This window comes from Bos indicus, chromosome 25 (genome assembly GCF_029378745.1).
Source record: "Bos indicus isolate NIAB-ARS_2022 breed Sahiwal x Tharparkar chromosome 25, NIAB-ARS_B.indTharparkar_mat_pri_1.0, whole genome shotgun sequence".
Taxonomy (NCBI): domain Eukaryota; kingdom Metazoa; phylum Chordata; class Mammalia; order Artiodactyla; family Bovidae; genus Bos; species Bos indicus.
Genome location: NC_091784.1, coordinates 4,252,297 through 4,270,339, shown reverse-complemented (window position 1 = coordinate 4,270,339; position 18,043 = coordinate 4,252,297). Strand labels below are relative to the sequence as shown.

Here is an 18,043-nt window from a genome sequence, read left to right as displayed (position 1 = left end):
TTACAGTATATTGTTCAATTTTATTATTGTTGTTGGTAGTCTCTTACTGTACCTAATTTCTAAATCAGAATTCATCATTGGTGTATATAGATGGGAAAAACAGAGCATATAGAGAGAGTTTGGTACTGTCTGTGGTTTCAGGCATCCACTGGGGGCTTGGAACATATTCCTGCAGATACGGGGGCCTACTATACTGTTCTTGTTGGGCATTAATGTAAAATTTATACCAGTGTCCGAGAGTGAGCTGTTGAATCATTTCCTGCTCTCTGGAAGAGCTACATAAGTAAGCATCTTTTCTTTATTCAGTGTTTGGTAGGATTCCCCAGTGAAGACATTTGAGTCTTTAAGTTTCATCATCAAATATTTTAAAATTACAGCTTTAATTTTTTAATCATTATAAAACTAAGATTTTCTGTTTCTTTTTGTGTCAGTTAGGTAGTATTTTTCTGTGTGTGTATGTGTATGGGTGTGTTAGTTGCCCAGTCGTGTCTGACTCTTTGCAACCCCATGGACTGGAGCCCAGCAGGCTCCTCTGTCCATGGGATTTCCTAGGCAAGAATACTGGAGTGGGGAGCTGTTTCCTTCTCCAAGGGATCTTCCTGACCCAGGAATCAAAACCTCCTCTCCTGCATGGCAGGGAGATTCTTTACCGCCTGAGCCACCAGGGAAACCCTGCTCTTTTTCTATAAATGTGTCCATTTCACCTACATTTTCAAGTCTTTGGCACAGAGTTGTTCATAATATCCTCTTACTTTTGCAACAAAGTTTCTTTCATTTTTGATACTTCTCTGTGCACCTTTTTTTTTTTCATTTTCAATGGGGGTTTATCGATATTTTTAGTCTTTTCAGTTTGTTTGCTTCTCTTTGCTGTTTGCTGTAGGTTTTCTATTTACTTATATTGTTAAATTATTTCCTCTCATCTACTTTTGTTGATTTATTTTGCCATTCTTTCTCTAACCTCTCAAAATGAATGCTTAGTTCATTATACTTCAGTCTTTTTCTTCCCTAAAATATGCAATTAAGACTATAAATTTCCCTCCAAGCATTGCTTTATTTTTATTCCACAAATGTTGTTGTGTTGTATTTTTTAATTATATACAATTTAGTTCAAAATAATCTCTAATTTCCATTTTTATTTTTTCAGAGACTATGCATTATTTAAAAGTGTATTTGGGAAGCATATTACTCAGAAGTGTAGCTTTCAAAGATACAGGGATTTTACAATTATATTTTTGCTGTTGATTCTTAACCTGTTTGCAATGTGGTTAGAGAGCATTATCTTCTTTAGTTCAGCTCTTTGAAATTTGTTGGAATGTGCATTTTGGTTGAGCATTATAGTCAAATTTTTAAATGGATTAAAAAAAATCCACTCTTCTTGAGACTAATATATTCTCTGGTTGTTGGGTGCACATATGTCCATAAAATCAAATTTGTTGATGATGTTTCAGATCTTCTGTAGTGTTATTTATTTCATGTCTGCTTGCTCCATTAATTACTGAAAAAAGTATGTTATAATATCTCACTGTGACTAGGGACTTAATCAGTTCCTCCATATAATTCTGTCTACGTTTACTCTGTTTCATGTTGTTCAGTTCAGTTCAGTCACTCAGTCGTGTCCGACTCTTTGCAACCCCATGAACCTCAGCACGCCAGACCTCCCCATCCATCACCAACTCCCAGAGTCCACCCAAACCCATGTCCATCAAGTCAGTGATGCCATCCAGCCATCTCATCCTCTGTCATCCCCTTCTCCTCCTGCCCCCAATCCCTCCCAGCATCAGAGTCTTTTCCAATGAGTCAACTCTTCACATGATTTGGCCAAAGTACTGGAGTTTCAGCTTTAGCATCATTCCTTCCAAAGAAATCCCGAGGCTGATCTCCTTCAGAATGGACTGGTTGGATCTCCTTGCAGTCCAAGGGACTCTCAAGAGTCTTCTCCAACACCACAGTTCAAAAGCATTAATTCTTCGGTGCTCAGCCTTCTTCACAGTCCAACTCTCACATCCATACATGACCACAGGAAAAACCATAGCCTTGACTAGACGAACCTTTGTTGGCAAAGTAATGTCTCTGCTTTTGAATATGCTATCTAGGTTGGTCATAACTTTCCTTCCAAGGAGCAAGTGTCTTTTAATGTCATGGCTGCAGTCACCATCTGTAGTGATTTTGGACCCCAGAAAAATAAAGTCTGACACTGTTTCCACTGTTTCCCCATCTATTTCCCATGAAGCGGTGGGACCAGATGCCATGATCTTCGTTTTCTGAATGTTGAGCTTTAAGCCAACTTTTTCACTCTCCACTTTCACTTTCATCAAGAGGCTTTTGAGTTCCTCTTCACTTTCTGCCATAAGGGTGGTGTCATCTGCATATCTGAGGTTATTGATATTTCTCCCGACAATCTTGATTCCAGCTTGTGTTTCTTCCAGTCCAGTGTTTCTCATGATGTACTCTGCATATAAGTTAAATAAACAGGGTGACAATATACAGCCTTGACGAACTCCTTTTCCTATTTGGAAGCAGTCTGTTGTTCCATGTCCAGTTCTAACTGTTGCTTCCTGACCTGCATACAAATTTCTCAAGAGGCAGGTCAGGTGTTCTGGTATTCCCATCTCTTTCAGAATTTTCCACAGTTTATTGTGATCCACACAGTCAAAGGCTTTGGCATAGTCAATAAAGCAGAAATAGATGTTTTTCTGGAATTCTCTTGCTTTTTCGATGATCCAGCGGATGTTGGCAATTTGATCTCTGGTTCCTCTGCCTTTTCTAAAACCAGCTTGAACATCAGGAAGTTCACGGTTCACATATTGCTGAAGCCTGGCTTCGAGAATTTTGAGCATTACTTTACTAGCATGTGAGGTGAGTGCAATTGTGCAGTAGTTTGAGCATTCTTTGGCATTGCCTTTCTTTGGGATTGGAATGAAAACTGACCTTTTCCAGTCCTGTGGCCACTGCTGAGTTTTCCAAATGTGCTGGCATATTGAGTGCAGCACTTTCACAGCATCATCTTTCAGGATTTGGAATAGCTCAACTGGAATTCCATCACCTCCACTAGCTTTGTTCATAGTGATGCTTTCTAAGGCCCACTTGACTTCACATTCCAGGATGTCTGGCTCTAGGTCACTGATCACACCATCGTGATTATCTGGGTCGTGAAGATCTTTTTTGTACAGTTCTTCTGTGTATTCTTGCCATCTCTTCCAGGGATCAAGCCCAGGTCTCTGCAGTGAAAGCTCTAAATCCTAATCCCTAAGCCACCAGGGGACTCCTTGAGATACTCTTTTATATTATAGAGAGCGTGCATGCTCAGTCGCTTCAGTTGTGTTTGACTCTTTGCAACACCATGAACCATTGCCTGCCAGGCCCCTCTGTCCATGGAATTTTCCCAGTAAGAATACTGGAGTGGGTTGCCATTTCCTTCTCTAGGGGATCTTCCTGACCCAGGGATTGAACCCACATCTTCTGCACTGCAGGCGAATTCTTTACCTGCAGAGCCATCAGGATTATTATAGAGTGATGCTCTTCAGTTCTAGTGATGCTTTTACCTTAAAGTATATTTGTTTGACAGGATTGTGACCCATACTATCCTTATAGTATTTCATTTGTATATGATTGTTTTCATCATTTCTTTGCAGTCTTTCTTGATTCTTCTGTTTTAGATATGTCTCTTGTAACTTAGCATATATAAGATTTTGTTTCTATCCAGTGTGATAATCTTTGCCTTTTAGCTGGAGTAGTTGACTCTCTTTGTAGAAGGCACTGGCAACCCACTCCAGTACTCTTGCCTGGAAAATCCCGTGGACAGAGCCTGGTAGGCTACAGTCCATGGGGTCGCTAAGAGTCGGACACGACTGAGCGACTTCACTTTCACTTTTCACTTTCACTTTTCACTTTCATGCATTGGAGAAGGAAATGGCAACCCACTCCAGTGTTCTTGCCTGGAGAATCCCAGGGATGGGGGAGCCTGGTGGGCTGCCGTCTCTGGGGTCGCACAGAGTCGGACACGACTGATGTGACTTAGCAGCAGCAGCAGCAGTTGACTCTCTTACCTTTAATGTGATGATCTTACTGTCTTCCTGTGGATGGGCTTTCTGCTCATCTCACCTCTTCTTTGTTCCCTTATCTCTGTTTTGCCCTGGTTTAATTTGGTTGAGTTTTTACATTATCATTTTGTTCCTCTGTTGGCTTGATATTTATTCAGGATTTTATCATTCTTTTTAGTGACTATTTAGTGACTATTTTAGGAATTACAATATGGCAGCCTTGACTTATCACCCAATAGGAATTATTACTGCTTCTTCTCTCCTAGAAAAACCAAGGCATTTATAAAGAACATTTACACTTCTCCCATATTAGATGCTTTATTTTTTCAAAACCAGCAACTTTTTATTGAAGTATAATTGATTTAAAATGTTGTTTTAGTTTCAGATGTACAGTGAAGTAATTAAGTATGTATCTTCTTTTTTAGATTTTTTTCCATTACAGGTTGTTACAAGATATTGAATATAGTTCCCTGTGCTACACAATAGGCCTTTGTTATTTATTTTATATATAGTAGAGTATAACATGGAGAAGGCAATGGCACCCCACTCCAGTACTCTTGCCTGGAAAATCCCATGGACGGAGGAGCCTGATAGACTGCAGTCCATGGGGTTGCTAGGAGTCGGACACGACTGTATAACTTTCAAGTAGACAACCTGAGCGACTTCACTTTCACTTTTCACTTTCATGCATTGGAGAAGGAAATGGCAACCCACTCCAGTGTTCTTGCCTGGAGAATCCCAGGGACGGGGGAGCCTGGTGGGCTGCCGTCTCTGGGGTCGCACAGAGTCGGACATGACTGAAGCGACTTAGCAGCAGCAGCAGAGTGTAACTGCTAATCTCAAACTCATCATTTACCCAAATCTTCCCCTTTCCCCTTTGGTAACCATAACTTTGTTTTCTGGGTCTGTGAGTCTGTTTCTGTTTTGTAAATAAGTTCATTTGTATTGTTTTTTTAAGATCCCACATAAAAAGAGATATCATGAGATTTGTCTCTCTCTGTCTGACTTATTTCATTAAGCATATTACCTTCTGGGTCCATCCATGGTCCTGCAAATGACATTATTTCATTCTTTTTTAAGGCTCAGTTGTATGTATACAACAGAATATTACTCATATATATATATATATATATGCCATATATTCTTTTCCATTCATCTGTCAATATCAAAAGGTTGCTTCCATGTCTTGTCTACTGTAAATAGTGCTGCTGTGAACATTGGGTGTCTGAATATATGCCTGTGAGTGGGATTGCTGGATCATGTGGTAATTCTATTTTTAGTTTTTTGAGGAGCCTCCCTATTGTTTTCCTAGTGGCTGTACCAGCAGTGTAGGAGGGTTCTCTTTTATACACACCCTCTCCAGCACTTATTATTTGTAGACTTTCTGATGACGACCATTCTGACCAGTGTGAGGTGGTACCTCATTGTAGTTTTTATTTCTCTAGTAATTGGTGGAGAACTGAGGAGCCTGGTGTGCTGCAGTTCATGGGGTCACAAAGAGTCAGACACAACTTAGCGACTGAACAAGAACCAAAGTTAATGATGATGAGGAGGATCTTTTCATGTGCTTATTGGCCATCTGCTTGTCTTCTTTGGAGAAACGTCTTCTACCCATTTTATTAAGAGATTTTTTTCTTTCTAATTTTATTTATTTATGGCGGTGCTGGGTCTTCGCCTGCTCACGGCGAGCAGGGGCCACTCTCTAGCTTGGTGCGCAGGCTTCTTATTGCAGTGGCTTCTCTTGCTGCAGAGCATAGGTTCTAGGGCACGTGGGCTCAGTAGTTGTGGCTCGTGGGCTTAGTTGCCCCAAGGCATGTGGAACCTTCCCAGACTGAGGATCAAATCCATATTCCCTGCATTGGCAGGCACTGGACCACCAGGGAAGTCCTAAGTTACTATTTTTTTACAGACACCAAGTACTAAATGATAAATAAATGAGAGAGATGTATTTAGAGGAGCATAGAACCTCCCAGAGAAGATGCCCTTATTCAGCTTATCCATGAGCCAGAGAGCAGGACGGGCAGTAATGCTGCAGCGAGTACCCAGGGAACACGGAGCCTCGAGGGCTGGAGGGAGGATGCAACCCGCTGGACAGAGCCTCTCAGGACGAGCCGGGCCCTTACGTTACTGCAGGCACCAACTCTCGCTACGTGAGGATTCTCGTGAGTTCTGAACACTCAAGGTGCGGTTTTCTTTTCTAATCTTCACATTCTATGGGCCTCAGGGTGGAACCTGTACCCTTAGCTCATGACTGCTGACAGTAAGAAAATCCTTCATTGTTCACCCGGCCTGGCTTAGGTCAGTCATTTCACAGACCCCATGGAGACTGGAGGGATTACAGGAGATTCCCTCCCACCCCACGCCGCCCCGTACTGACGAGAGGCTCTGGCCCATCAAAAGCCTTTTCCTTTCAGCAGCTTTACTGAGATACCATTCACGTGCTGTTCTCTTCACCCATTTATGTGTGCAGCTCAGCTGCTTTTAGTTTGTTCACAGAGTTGTGCCTCCATCACCACAGCTATCTTTAGGACATTTTCATCACCCCCAGAAGAAACTCCATACCCCTAATCCTCCTTTTCCCCAGCCCCAGCTCTAGGCAGCAACTAACATGCTTCCCATCTCCATGGGTTTGCCTGGTCTGGACATTTCATTCTATGGAGTCTTACAACATGCCGTCCTTTGTGTCTGGCTTCTTTCACTAAGCATCGTGTTTTCAAGGTTCTTCCATGTTATAATCCATGTCAGTGTTTCATTCCTTTTTTATGGCTAAATTATATTCCACCATGTGATTAGACCACTTTTCATTTATCCATTCTCCAGCCTGTGGACATATGAGTTGTTTCCACTTTGAGCTGTTGTGAATAATGCGGCCATGAACCTTCAAGTACAAGCTGTTGTGTGGACAAAGGTTTTTAATTTTCTTGGGACTGTGCCTGGGAGTGGAGTTGCTGGGTCGTATGGTGATTCTGGGTTTAACCTTTTAAGGAACTGCCAGACTGTTTCCCAGAGCAGTTGCATCATTTTGCATTCCCACCAGGAGTGTGTGACGGTTCCAATATTTCCACATCCTCAGCAGCATTTGTTATTACCTGTGTTTTTCATCATGGCCACCCTAGTGGGTGTGAGGTGTGTCTCCGTGTGGCTCCAACTTGTGTTCCCTGATGACAAGCGACCTTTTGTTTTTCTTTCTGGCTCTGCTTTCAGCTTCCCTCCATCACCCTCGTCCACCCAGACGAGGGGGAACCCACTGAGCTCATTCTGCAGAAAGACTGGCAAATGCTTAATTCCATCCTTGTTAGAATTTTCTCTCCGTCTCAGCTTTCCCATTAAGGCCAGTTTTCACAGGTGGTGCTTTAACACTTAGAGTTGCTCACGTTGTCTCTCCCCAGCTTTCCCCACGAAGCACATTTCTCTCACCCAGTTTACATTTTCCTTTTACCCATCTCCTTGCTGGATAGTTGTGGACCAGGTGAACAAAGACCACCTCATCCCTCCACAGGAGTCTCCTCTTCCTCTGAGCAAGGCCCCGTGCAGCACAGAACAGGTTTCCCTAGTTCTGCAAGCCGCCTTCCTCACAGTCCTCACACTCTGTGGGTTCTGGCACCTCTCCCGGGCTTGTGCTCCAGGTCGGCCAGCAAGCTTATTTCCTGTGCAGTGATTGGCAGCATGTGGACCCGTTGGCTCTGCCCAGTGCTATTTGTGGCAGCTGAGCATCGCCCATTGCGACAATTCCGTGGAGGAAATGCTAGCTTGTGTGCCTTCACCCCCTCCAGACTTGCGTTCAGCTCCCAGGAAGGGGATTCTGGGAAATATCTGGCCCAAACCTTCCCAGTTTAGGCAACTGAAGAGCTGAGTAAGAGAAGCCCTCCAGGGAGTTTCCTGGTGGTCCAGTGGTTAAGAATCTTCCTCCCGATTCAGGGGATACGGGTTTGATCCCTAGTCAGGGAACTAAGATCCCACATGCCACAGAGCAACCAAGCCTGCTTGCCACAACTACAGAGCCCATGTGCCACAGTGAGTCCACGAGCAGCAACACAGGCAACTAAGATCCAGCACAACCAAATGCATAAATAATAAAATTAAATATGTAACAATAGAGAAGCTCTGAACCCCTGGTAGGGGCTAAGGAGAGAATAAAAACGTCACTGCTTAATGATGGAGCGCAGGCCTTTAATTAAATTCCTGTGTACCAGTCCTTTTCTTTTACCGCATTTGTAACCCACTGGGAAAAATTAAGTATTTCTAGAGGGAGGAAAAAAAAATCCTGGTAGAATAGTCAAACAGAATGGAGAGAGAAATCATTTAGTAGTTGTTCGGTTTGTGGCAATGCCAACTGTGTTACAAAGACCTGGATCTCAGGATCCCACCACATGCTGTGAGAGAGACAGGTGCTCACAGGTGAGCCATGGGAGGAGATGTGCTGCACAGGTCCTGTCAGTGTGGCAGTGCACAGCCTGGGCAACTTTCCACTGCACTCAGGCTGTACTTCAAAGTGCCTAGGGGTACAGCTTTGCCTCTCATATTCTCTGGCAGGATCTTGTATCCCTTGCAACCAGCCCTGTGGGCTCTCTTTGCTGCAGTGGGAGGAGCCCTCTAAGATCCTAGCATCCTCAGAGAAGCCATGTTTTCCTGAGCACACAAGTGGTACCCACTGCCTGAATTCAAAACCAAGGAAGGGAGTGATGGGATCCACAACAGGGCAGGCATTTTGGGTCCACTCTTTCATTTGCTCATTTGTTCAGTGGATATTTAATGAGATGTCAATATAGAGTGGGGAACAACAGTAGTTCTGATCCTGAGCCTTTGGACTGAGTCCCTGGGAAACTCTCAAACCTGTTGAATTAAGAACAGAGGTGCATGTCAGCAAAGTCAGGTCCTAGGAAGGGTGAGTTTGGTGGGTGCCAAGGAACTTGGACTGGCCTCCCAGCTAGGGAAGGCCCCTGAGGACGAGATGGCTGAGCTAAAAGATATGGAGGATTTGGGGGTCATGAAACTTCTAGGGAGAATGGAGAGTGCAGACCAGAGCCCCAGAGAGCAGTGTCTTCCAGGGACTGATGGAAGGTCAGGGTGGCTGGACATGGAGAAGACACGTAATCACTTAGGATCTGGGCCTGATCTGCTGAGGTGGGGTCTGACCTGGGCTGGCGTGCACTGGCAGGGCTGGTTCAGGCATTAAAATCTGAACATTCCCATGGCTTCTCAGCCAGCCCTTCCCCTCCCCAGGAACCCCCTGTACCTCCCTAACTCCAGGCAGTAAAGGGAGTGCTTGGTCCAGAGGGAGTCTCCAGTATCCTGTTCCCCCGCCACAGTCAGGCCTCTTCTCGTTGGTCCTGCCTATGCCTTACCTGCCCAGGTCCTGCTTGCCCCCCTGGGGTACCAGAATGGCTGGCCCTGAGTGTCCTGTACTCCCCTTGCAGCTGCCATGACCTCATGCCTCTCAGCTGAAGCTGCTTCCACCCTGTCTTCACACCCAAAAGTGGGGACACACAGGGTGCCCTGTGTTCAGCCACATGAAATGCTACCAGAAAACCTCAAGTCCAAGCAGCTGCATTTGGCCACTTTCCCAGGACACCTTTTAGGTCATAACATTTCCTCCTGACCCCTCCATCCTCTCCATCCTCTCCATCCTCCCCAACTCTTCCCCACCCACTGGCTAGGCTGGGGACCCCTGAGTACCATGACCACCAGACCCTTCTGGTCCTCTTCTCTCCTTTCAGATCCAGCAAGTCCTTCCCCACCCCTGCTGTCTGGATGGATGGGGATGTGGCTTCCCCAGGTACTGGCCAGCAGGACACACCTGGATACACCTTGTCCCATCTGCATCTCTCCACACACATCCGCCCACGGGAAGACACAGCCCAAGACTCGCCCAGACTGCCTCCACCCAGCTCTTCAGTTGTTTCCAGATGACAGCCTGGTCCTTACAGCTTCCTATTTATTTATTTTATTATTTATTTGGCTGCACCGAATCTTAGTTGTAGCATGCAGGATCTATTTAGTCGTAGCATATGGGCTCTTAGTTGCAACCTGTGGGATCTAGTTCCCTGACCAGGGATCAAACACGCCCCCTGCATGGGAGCTTGCAGTCTTAGCCTCTGGACCACCTGGGAAGTCCCTAGAGATTCCCATTTCTTTTCTCAATTAGTGTGGTCCAAGTATCTGCTCAGCACCAGGGCTGCTCACCTCCAGCTGCAGGGATGGGGAGGACAGGCAGTATCCCCAGAGACCACAGAAATCAAGCCCCCATGTCAGAGCTGAAGGCATGGCAGTGCTGTGCCCCCCTGCCCCCCTGGGACAGGACTGGGAGATGCTTTTGGGGACAGGGATTGCATTGGGTGGGAGTACTGCATGGCCTCTTTCAGAAGATGATGAGGCAGGAACAGACTTGAGACTCAGGGAACAGCTGTGCCAGGGTTGGGAACAGCATGACTGCGGTCAGCAGTGGGGGCTGGGGCTGGAGGTGGAGATTCAGCAGGGAGGTGGGTCTGTGCCTTGAGAATAAGGGGGGTGATTCCTTCAAGCAGAGGAATGATGGGATCTCATTTGTGTTAATAGAAGATGATTTGTTTGTGCTTGGTACCAAGAGAAGCAAGGAGACCAGTTAGTGCCAGGCTCTTCCATAAGCGTTTCGGCTCCCCAGATCCTGGAAGCAGGAACAAGCAGGGTCCTCTGTTGGTTGGCCCTGGAGGCCATGGCCGTCCAAGCTGCTGGGTGGTGGCCCTGTGGTCAGTCCAGTCTTTCTCCCTGAGCCCTGCCCCACTCTGCCCCATGGGTGCCCTCCCTTCTTCCAACCTCCAGAATCTCAGAACATTCTGGCTTCTTCAGGTAGCTCCTTCCTCAGTCCCTGACCTCCTGGGGGATGGGTAAGAGGTTTGCATCAGAAAACCATGTGGTTCTTGGACCTCTGCTCCTTGCAAAGAGACACCTGGCCAGGCAGACTCACGTGAAAACCCAGCGAAGGGGAAAAATCAGGGTGTTTCATTCCCTGTACATTACCTGGAACCAAATCAGAGAAAGATTTACTGCCTCTCACAACACAGGCATTTCAAAATCCCTAACAAGAGCCTTCCTGGATTACAGTGATTATGGTGCAGGTATGAGCCGCTGTTAGAAAGTCTGGAGGCAACTCATTCCCTTTATAGAAGGTTTTCCAGAGCGTTCTTCATGAAAGATGCCTGCAGAGCATTCAAAAGGGCATTTGATTGATGTTCAAGAAGCCATTTGGCCCACAAATATTCCAGCCCCTAGAATAATCACAGCAAAGCTCTGCTCTCCAGCAATATGGGGCTTTAGGCGAAAAACAAGACAAGTGGTCACTTTAGCTGGTTATAAAAAGGGTGAAATAAGATAACGTAGTGGATGTGACCTGGGGTGGAACTCTAAAGAGGTGGCACTGAGTGGAGCTCAAAATAATGGGGAGGGGCAGCCTTGTGAAGGTCTCGGGGAAGAATGTTCTGCGTGCAGAGGTTTGGCAAGTTTGAGTGGCATTTGGAAGATGGGAACCTGTAGCATAATAGTGGGGGTGGAGCCTATCACAGGAGTCTTGTAGCCGTGGTGCAAGTTGAAGTTTTTACTCCAAGAGTAAAGGGGAGCTGCTGGAGGGCTTTAAGTAAAAAGTGGTGTGAACTGATTACAGCTTGGTCATCCCACACGTGCTACTGTGTGGAAGGTGAGCCTGGGAGGCAAGGCTGGTACACAGTATTGACACAGAATTTGGGGGCTTTTTTGTTTGTTTTTCTAAACATCTTCATGTTGGGTTTTTTAAATATTTATGTATTTAATATTTATTGGGCTGTGCCTTGTCTTAGTCGTGGCTTGTGTGATCTTTAGTTGTGGCATGTGAGATCTTGTTCCCTGACCAGGGATTGAACTGCTTTGGGAGCGCAGAAGCTCAGCCAGTGGACCACCAGAGAAGTTCCTTGGCACAGGATTTGGATTGAACTGAATGCCAACCAATTCCTTTGATCCTTTGTATAAAAGAGACAGCAGTCCTCCCCCAGGGTGACTGTCCACAGACAAGAGTCCTGCTGAGGGTAAAGGGAAAGAAGCCAGGAACCTGCTGTAGGGCTGGCCCCTGAGTGGGCATAACTCACAGTCCAAACCTTAGCCCCTCGGGGAGGGGACTGCTGAGACCTCAGAGTGGAAAGGAGCTAACCAGACCCTGTATTCATCAGGCATCTAGCCCTCTGTGTGTGTTATCCCAGTGAATCCTGACAGATACTTGAGGTGAGTGTATCTGTTATCTCTCGTCATGTAACAAAATGCCTCCAGTGTCCTGTTGTTGTTCAGTCCCTAAGTCGTATCCGACTCTTTGTGACCCCATGGACTGTGGCATGTCAGGCTTCCTCATCCTCCACTATTTCCTGGAGTTTGCTCAAATTCATGTCCATTGAGTCAGTGATGCTATGCAACCGTCTTATCCTCTCTCTCACCTTCTGCTTCTGCCCTCAATCTTTCCCAGCATCAGGGTCTTTTCCAATGAGTCTTTTGAATTGTGGGATTAGAGAAGGCTCTTGAGAGTCCGTTGGACAGCAAGGCGATCAAACTAGTCAATCCTAAAGAAAATCAACCCTGAATATTCATTGGAAGGAGTGATGCTGTAGCTGAAGCTCCAATACTTTGGCCACCTGATACAAAGAGCCAACTCATTCCCATCAGGTGGCCAAAGTATTGGAGCTTCAGCTTCAGCATCAAGTGGTGATTTAGATGATAAGTTGTGTCTGACTCTTGCAATCCCATGGACTATAGCCCGCCAGGCTCCTTTGTCCATGGGACTCTCCAGGCAGGAATACTGGAGTGGGTTGCCATTTCCTTCTCCACGGGATCTTCCTGACTCAGGAATTGAACCCAGGTCTCCTGCATTGCAGGCAGATTCTTTACCAACTGAGCTACAAGGGAAGCCCCACTTCAGCATCAGTCCTTCCAATGAATATTCAGGGTTGATTCCCTTTAGGATTGACTGGTTTGATCTCCTTGCTGTCCAAGGGTCTCTCAAGAGTCTTCTCCAACTCCAAAATTCAAAAGCATCAATTCTTCGGTGCTCAGCCTTCTTTATGGCCCACCTCTCACATCCACACACGACTCCTGGAAGAACCATAACTATGACAATATGGACATTTGCCAGCAAAATGATGTCTCTGCTTACTGGTTGAAAGCAACTGACACTGATTATCTCACCATTTCCACAGGTCAGGAATTCAGGAGCAGCTTCACTAGGTGGTTCTGGATCAGGGTCTTTTGAGAAGTTGGTATTGAGGTGTTGGCTCTGTCTGCTGCCATCTGAAGGCCAAACTGGGACTGGAGGATCCTCTTCCAATATGGCACCCTCACATGGCTATTGGCTGGGCTCCTTGGTCCTTCACCAGTGTGCCACCCTTCGTGACGTGGCAGTTGGCTTCCTCTGGAGGGAGAGATGAGAGCTAGAGAGGTAACAGGCAGGAAGCCATGGTGCCTTTTATGACCCAGTCTCCACGGTCAGAAGCCAGCACTGCTGCTTCATTTTATTAGTTGGAATCGAGTCATGAAGTCCAGCCCACACTCAAGGGGAGGGGAACTAGGCTCCACTTCTTGAAGGGAAGACTGTCAAGGGATTTGCAGACATACTTTAAAACCACCACAGGAGACGTCTTCACTCCCATCCCAGGTTGGGAATCCTTTTTTTTTTTTTTTTTTCTTAATTTTTAAAAGTTGAAGTATAATTGATGTACAATGTTGTGCCAATCTCTGCTGTATGGCAGAATGACTCAGTTATACACATATAGACATCCTTTTTTAAATATTCTTTTTCATTATGATTTATTACAGGATATTGAATATAGTTCCCCATGTGATACAGTAAGACCTTATCCATCCTATATATAACAGTTTTTCATCTGCTGATCCCAGACTGTCCGTCCTTCCCTCGCTTGCCCCCCACCCCCTTGGCAGCCACAAGTCTGTTCTCTATGCCTGTGAGTCATATGACAGGTTCATATGTGCCATATTCTAAATTCCACATATAAGTGATACCGTACGGTATTTGTCTTTCTCCTTCTGAACTCCTTCACTTAGTATGATAATCTCACATTGCATCCGTGTTGCAGCAAGTGGTATTATTTCATTCTTTTTTATGGCTGAGTAGTGTTCCGTTGTGTATATGCACCACGTCTTGTTCATCCATTCATCCGTCAGTGGACATTTAGGTTGTGTCCACATCTTGGCTATCGTGAATAGTGCTGCTATGAACATAGAGGTGCATGCATCTCCCTGAGTTATAGTTTTGTCCTGGTGTATGCCCAGGAGTGGGATTGCTGGATCGTATGGTAATTCTACTTTCAGTTTTCTGAGGAACCTCCACACTGTTTTCCATAGTGGCTGCACCAACTTATATTCCCAGGCTGGGAATCTTGAATGAACTTTCCCTGCATCACACTATAGGAAGCAGCAGGCATATGATTAGAACTCAGATCTCCAGAGCCTGAGTCCTTCCTCTGGCGCCATGATGCCGAGGGTAACTTTTCCAGACATTTCTTGGCCTCGGCAGCTAGCTTCTGGTAGAGCCAGACCCATCAGCTCAAACTTACGTTTCCAAAAATGTCTAAGTCCAGTTATGGGCCCAGCCTAGGCCCCAAGCTAAGATTTCCCTACTGGGGCAGGGAGTTTGTGTCCAGGCTTTAGATGTAAGCGTGAGTCCAGATGCTGCCCAGCCATTCGCGGTCAGGGTCAGGGCTGCTCATGGCCTGGAGGGGCCAACCCCCCAGGGTGCTCAGCAGAGTGGGGCTAGGATGGGACAGTGGGGCCAGAGGCTGCTGTGTCTTCCTCTTCCTGCAGCAGGAGGTGCTTGTGGAGTCTTCCAGGGCATTTCAGGGATGGTATGTGATAGAACTCGTTTGGTCACTCCCAACTCTGCAATTAAGAGCAGATTCACGCCCTGGGGAGCCCACGTCCCTGAGGAGCTGCCTCTGCAGCAATGGGATCAGATGCTCTGACTTCTGGGTCAGCTGGGCCTGCCCTCAAACGTTTCCGAGTGATCCATTTGTAAAATGGGAACAAGTGTCTACTCCCCAGGGCTGTTGAGACAATTAAACCCAATAAGGTGTGGGAAGTGCTACCCTCGGTCTTGGTACATAGTCAGTGCTCAGTGGGCATCAGCTGTCTGAATTCATCACCATTCAGAACGGTGGCCCCCTTCATATACTGGACATCACCGTGCTGGCCATGGGAATGTGTTTATGGGGCTGGCTGCCCCTCCCATCAGGGGATGCTGTGAGCCCATCAGTATCTACTCATGCTCTAACTGACCTTCGGATTGCACTCTGGGTGGTCTGGACACAGAGGGAGGGAGGGAGTTGGGGCTTTTACTGGGGGCAAAGCAGAAACCGATGAGGGTCAAGAGAAAGCGGGCTGACCTGCCTCAGACCTCACCTCCATCCTTATGGCCAATTTGTGTGTTTTCCCTAGAAGCATGTGTACCCTCCAGAGAGCACCTCACTGTCTAAGTAGGCCAAGCGCTCCCTGACCTTCGGGAGAGCATGTGTGCCCTGGTGTACCTGTGGCTATTTGGTAGTGTCCGGAGCAGTTAAGTGAGAACAGAGGCACCTGTCGAAGTTCATGGCTAGATGTGTGTGTGTGGGGGGGGAGGGGGTGGTAGAGAGAAGTGTCAAGAGGAACAGAGGGGCATCGGGGAGAATGGAGGCCACCAGGTTGCAGGGGAGAGTGACCAAGGACCTGGGAGTTCTGGATCCTGGCCCTGGCTCCACCTGCCCGAAGTCAAGCCCCACCCCTACCCCAGTGAGACGGAAGGACGCAGGTCTGCTCCCATCTGGTCCACTCCCCGTGACAAAGCACCCTCCAGCCTGTGTTTGGGGCGCCAAGGCTCGTCATGGCGCTAATAGAGTTAGCATCAGAATCCCTGCTCGCCGGCTTTCTGCCACAAAGCCCTCACTCTTCATCTCCAGGACACAGAGCAGGCCCAGCGTCTGTGCGTGGATGTGTGAAGGCCAAACCATGTATGCAGCATTTTAAGAGCTTCTGCGCATCATTAGTCATGTGGACCAAACGTGACTGTAACCCTTGTTTAGAGCCCCAAGTAGGCATCACTCGGCAGCTTTAGCTGGGACTGGCCTTAGGCAAGTTGTTAAACACCTGTGTGCCTCAAAGTGAGTTAAAAACCATAACATGCCATTAGGTGATGATCAAGGCACCCTTCACAGGTCCCCGGCCCCACCTGGGCACCTTACAGCCAACTAAGGTGTAACTCAGTTAAACTAAGCTAACTGTGGCCACCCGCCTGGCGACGTGAAGGCAGTCCGCCCTCCATCCCTACTTCCGCGGTGTCCTCTGGGCTGCCCGGTGCACTGGCCTTCAGGAGGGAAGGAGTTTGCTCACAGCTACGCGGGGTGCCAGGCGCCGAGTCCGTTGCTCCCCACGATCACGATACACACTGCTCAGTGATGCTCCTCTACAGTGCACGGCAGAGGCTCTGAGAACCCAGCTTACCCCAGTCAGTGGGTCGCAAAGCCCAAGGATGAGCAGACCAGCCCTGCTGGAGTCCCTTCATCACCTCCTCTGGACCTCAAGACAACCTTGAGGATGTGGCGAGAGTGGCCTCATGCAACCACAGAGGAGCCACAAGTCCCAGAATGCGGCTCAGACTCGTCCTGTGATACTTCCCTCCCCCTGCCCCCAAATACTCGAAAACATCACAGAGGGGAGCAGGGTGGGCGGAAGGAAAGAGCTCCACACAGTTGACTTCATATCCTCGGCACCTCTGAGCTCAAAGGTTTTCTGGGGAGCCACCCCTCATCCAGCATGCCAGATCACATCTCACTCTCAATAGTCACCCCGCGTCCTCCCTGCAGGGGTTTGTCCCCCTCAGTTCCTGCCTTTTGAGATCCCTGCATCTCACCTCCAGTGGCCTTAGTCCTACCGCATCGGCTGGCTTCCCTGGAGGAGGGGGGTCAAGAGCCGCTGGGGCACCTCCCATCCCAGCTCCAGGTTGACTTCTGAGCATCTTGGGGTTCTTGGGGCAGAGCAGAGTGTCCAGAATCCAAATACTGGCCCCAAACGAGGCCACTTTCCAAGACATCAGACTACAAATTAGCAAGGAAGAACATCACAAGGGATGTTCCTTTAAACAGCTCATTCCCTGCTTTGTGAGAAGTGGTTGGACTTACCAGTGGAGTCTGGTGTCTCCTGGCACAGTCTCTCAGCTGGAAACTCAGGGCCATGTTACTGGGGAGGGTTCCTGAGACTGGCTTGGTCCCACTGAAGGATTTTGGACTTTAACTGGGAAAGTGTTCCCAGAAGATGGTTATTCTTTTTCCTCAATAAGCTGTTTCCAAAGCTGTCCATTCTGTCACACCTCTTCTCTCTCCCCTGACCATGAGTGATATCCCCGCATCGCCTGTGCTGGCATGCTAAGGGTATGGGGAGACGCTCTCCCAGTGGTTGCAGCTGTGGAGGTGCTGGCGGGTGGGTGGGGTCTGCGTTCCCTCATGCTCTGTGTTGCCCTCACGGCCATTGTTACAGGATAGTGGTGGATGGGGCTGTTCATGCTGTCTCACTTCTGAGGGGCCCCTGGATCCCTTGGTACGAATGTACCAGAGACCCCTGCCCTCCTGGGAGTTCACAATTTGCTCTTCCTGTTGCCAAAGAAATGGAAGCCTGGCTGCCACAGGAGCTTAACTGGAGCCCCCAAAGGTATGCCCACCTGGCATCTCAGACTGTGACCTGATTTGGATTAAAGATCTCTGCAGGTGTCGCTGAGGTAAAGATCTTGAAGTGAGCTCATGCTGGATTATCTAGGTGGGCCCTGACTCCCAGTGACAAATACCCTTATGAGAAAGGAGAGAGGGACTTCCCTGGTGGTCCAGTGGTTGAGAATCCACCTCCCAATGCAGGGACACAGGTTCGATCCCTGATTGAGGAACTAAGATCCTATATGCTGCAGGGCAACTAGAGAACCTGCACTGCAGGAAACGATCCCGCATACCCCAGTGAAGATCCCATGGGCCGCAGCTCAG

The 18,043-nt window shown here is 47.6% G+C and overlaps 1 long non-coding RNA gene across 1 annotated transcript; it reads right to left on the bottom strand.

Annotated features, from left to right (window-relative positions):
• Nucleotides 1-8,485: 8,485 nt before the first annotated feature.
• Nucleotides 8,486-17,475, bottom strand: LOC139179613 (uncharacterized). The gene is made up of 3 exons (XR_011563938.1): nucleotides 17,195-17,475; nucleotides 13,218-13,440; nucleotides 8,486-8,873 (listed from the first exon to the last, which is right to left on the bottom strand). It is a non-coding gene; the product is annotated as an uncharacterized lncRNA (long non-coding RNA).
• Between the last annotated feature and the right edge of the window lie 568 nt (nucleotides 17,476-18,043).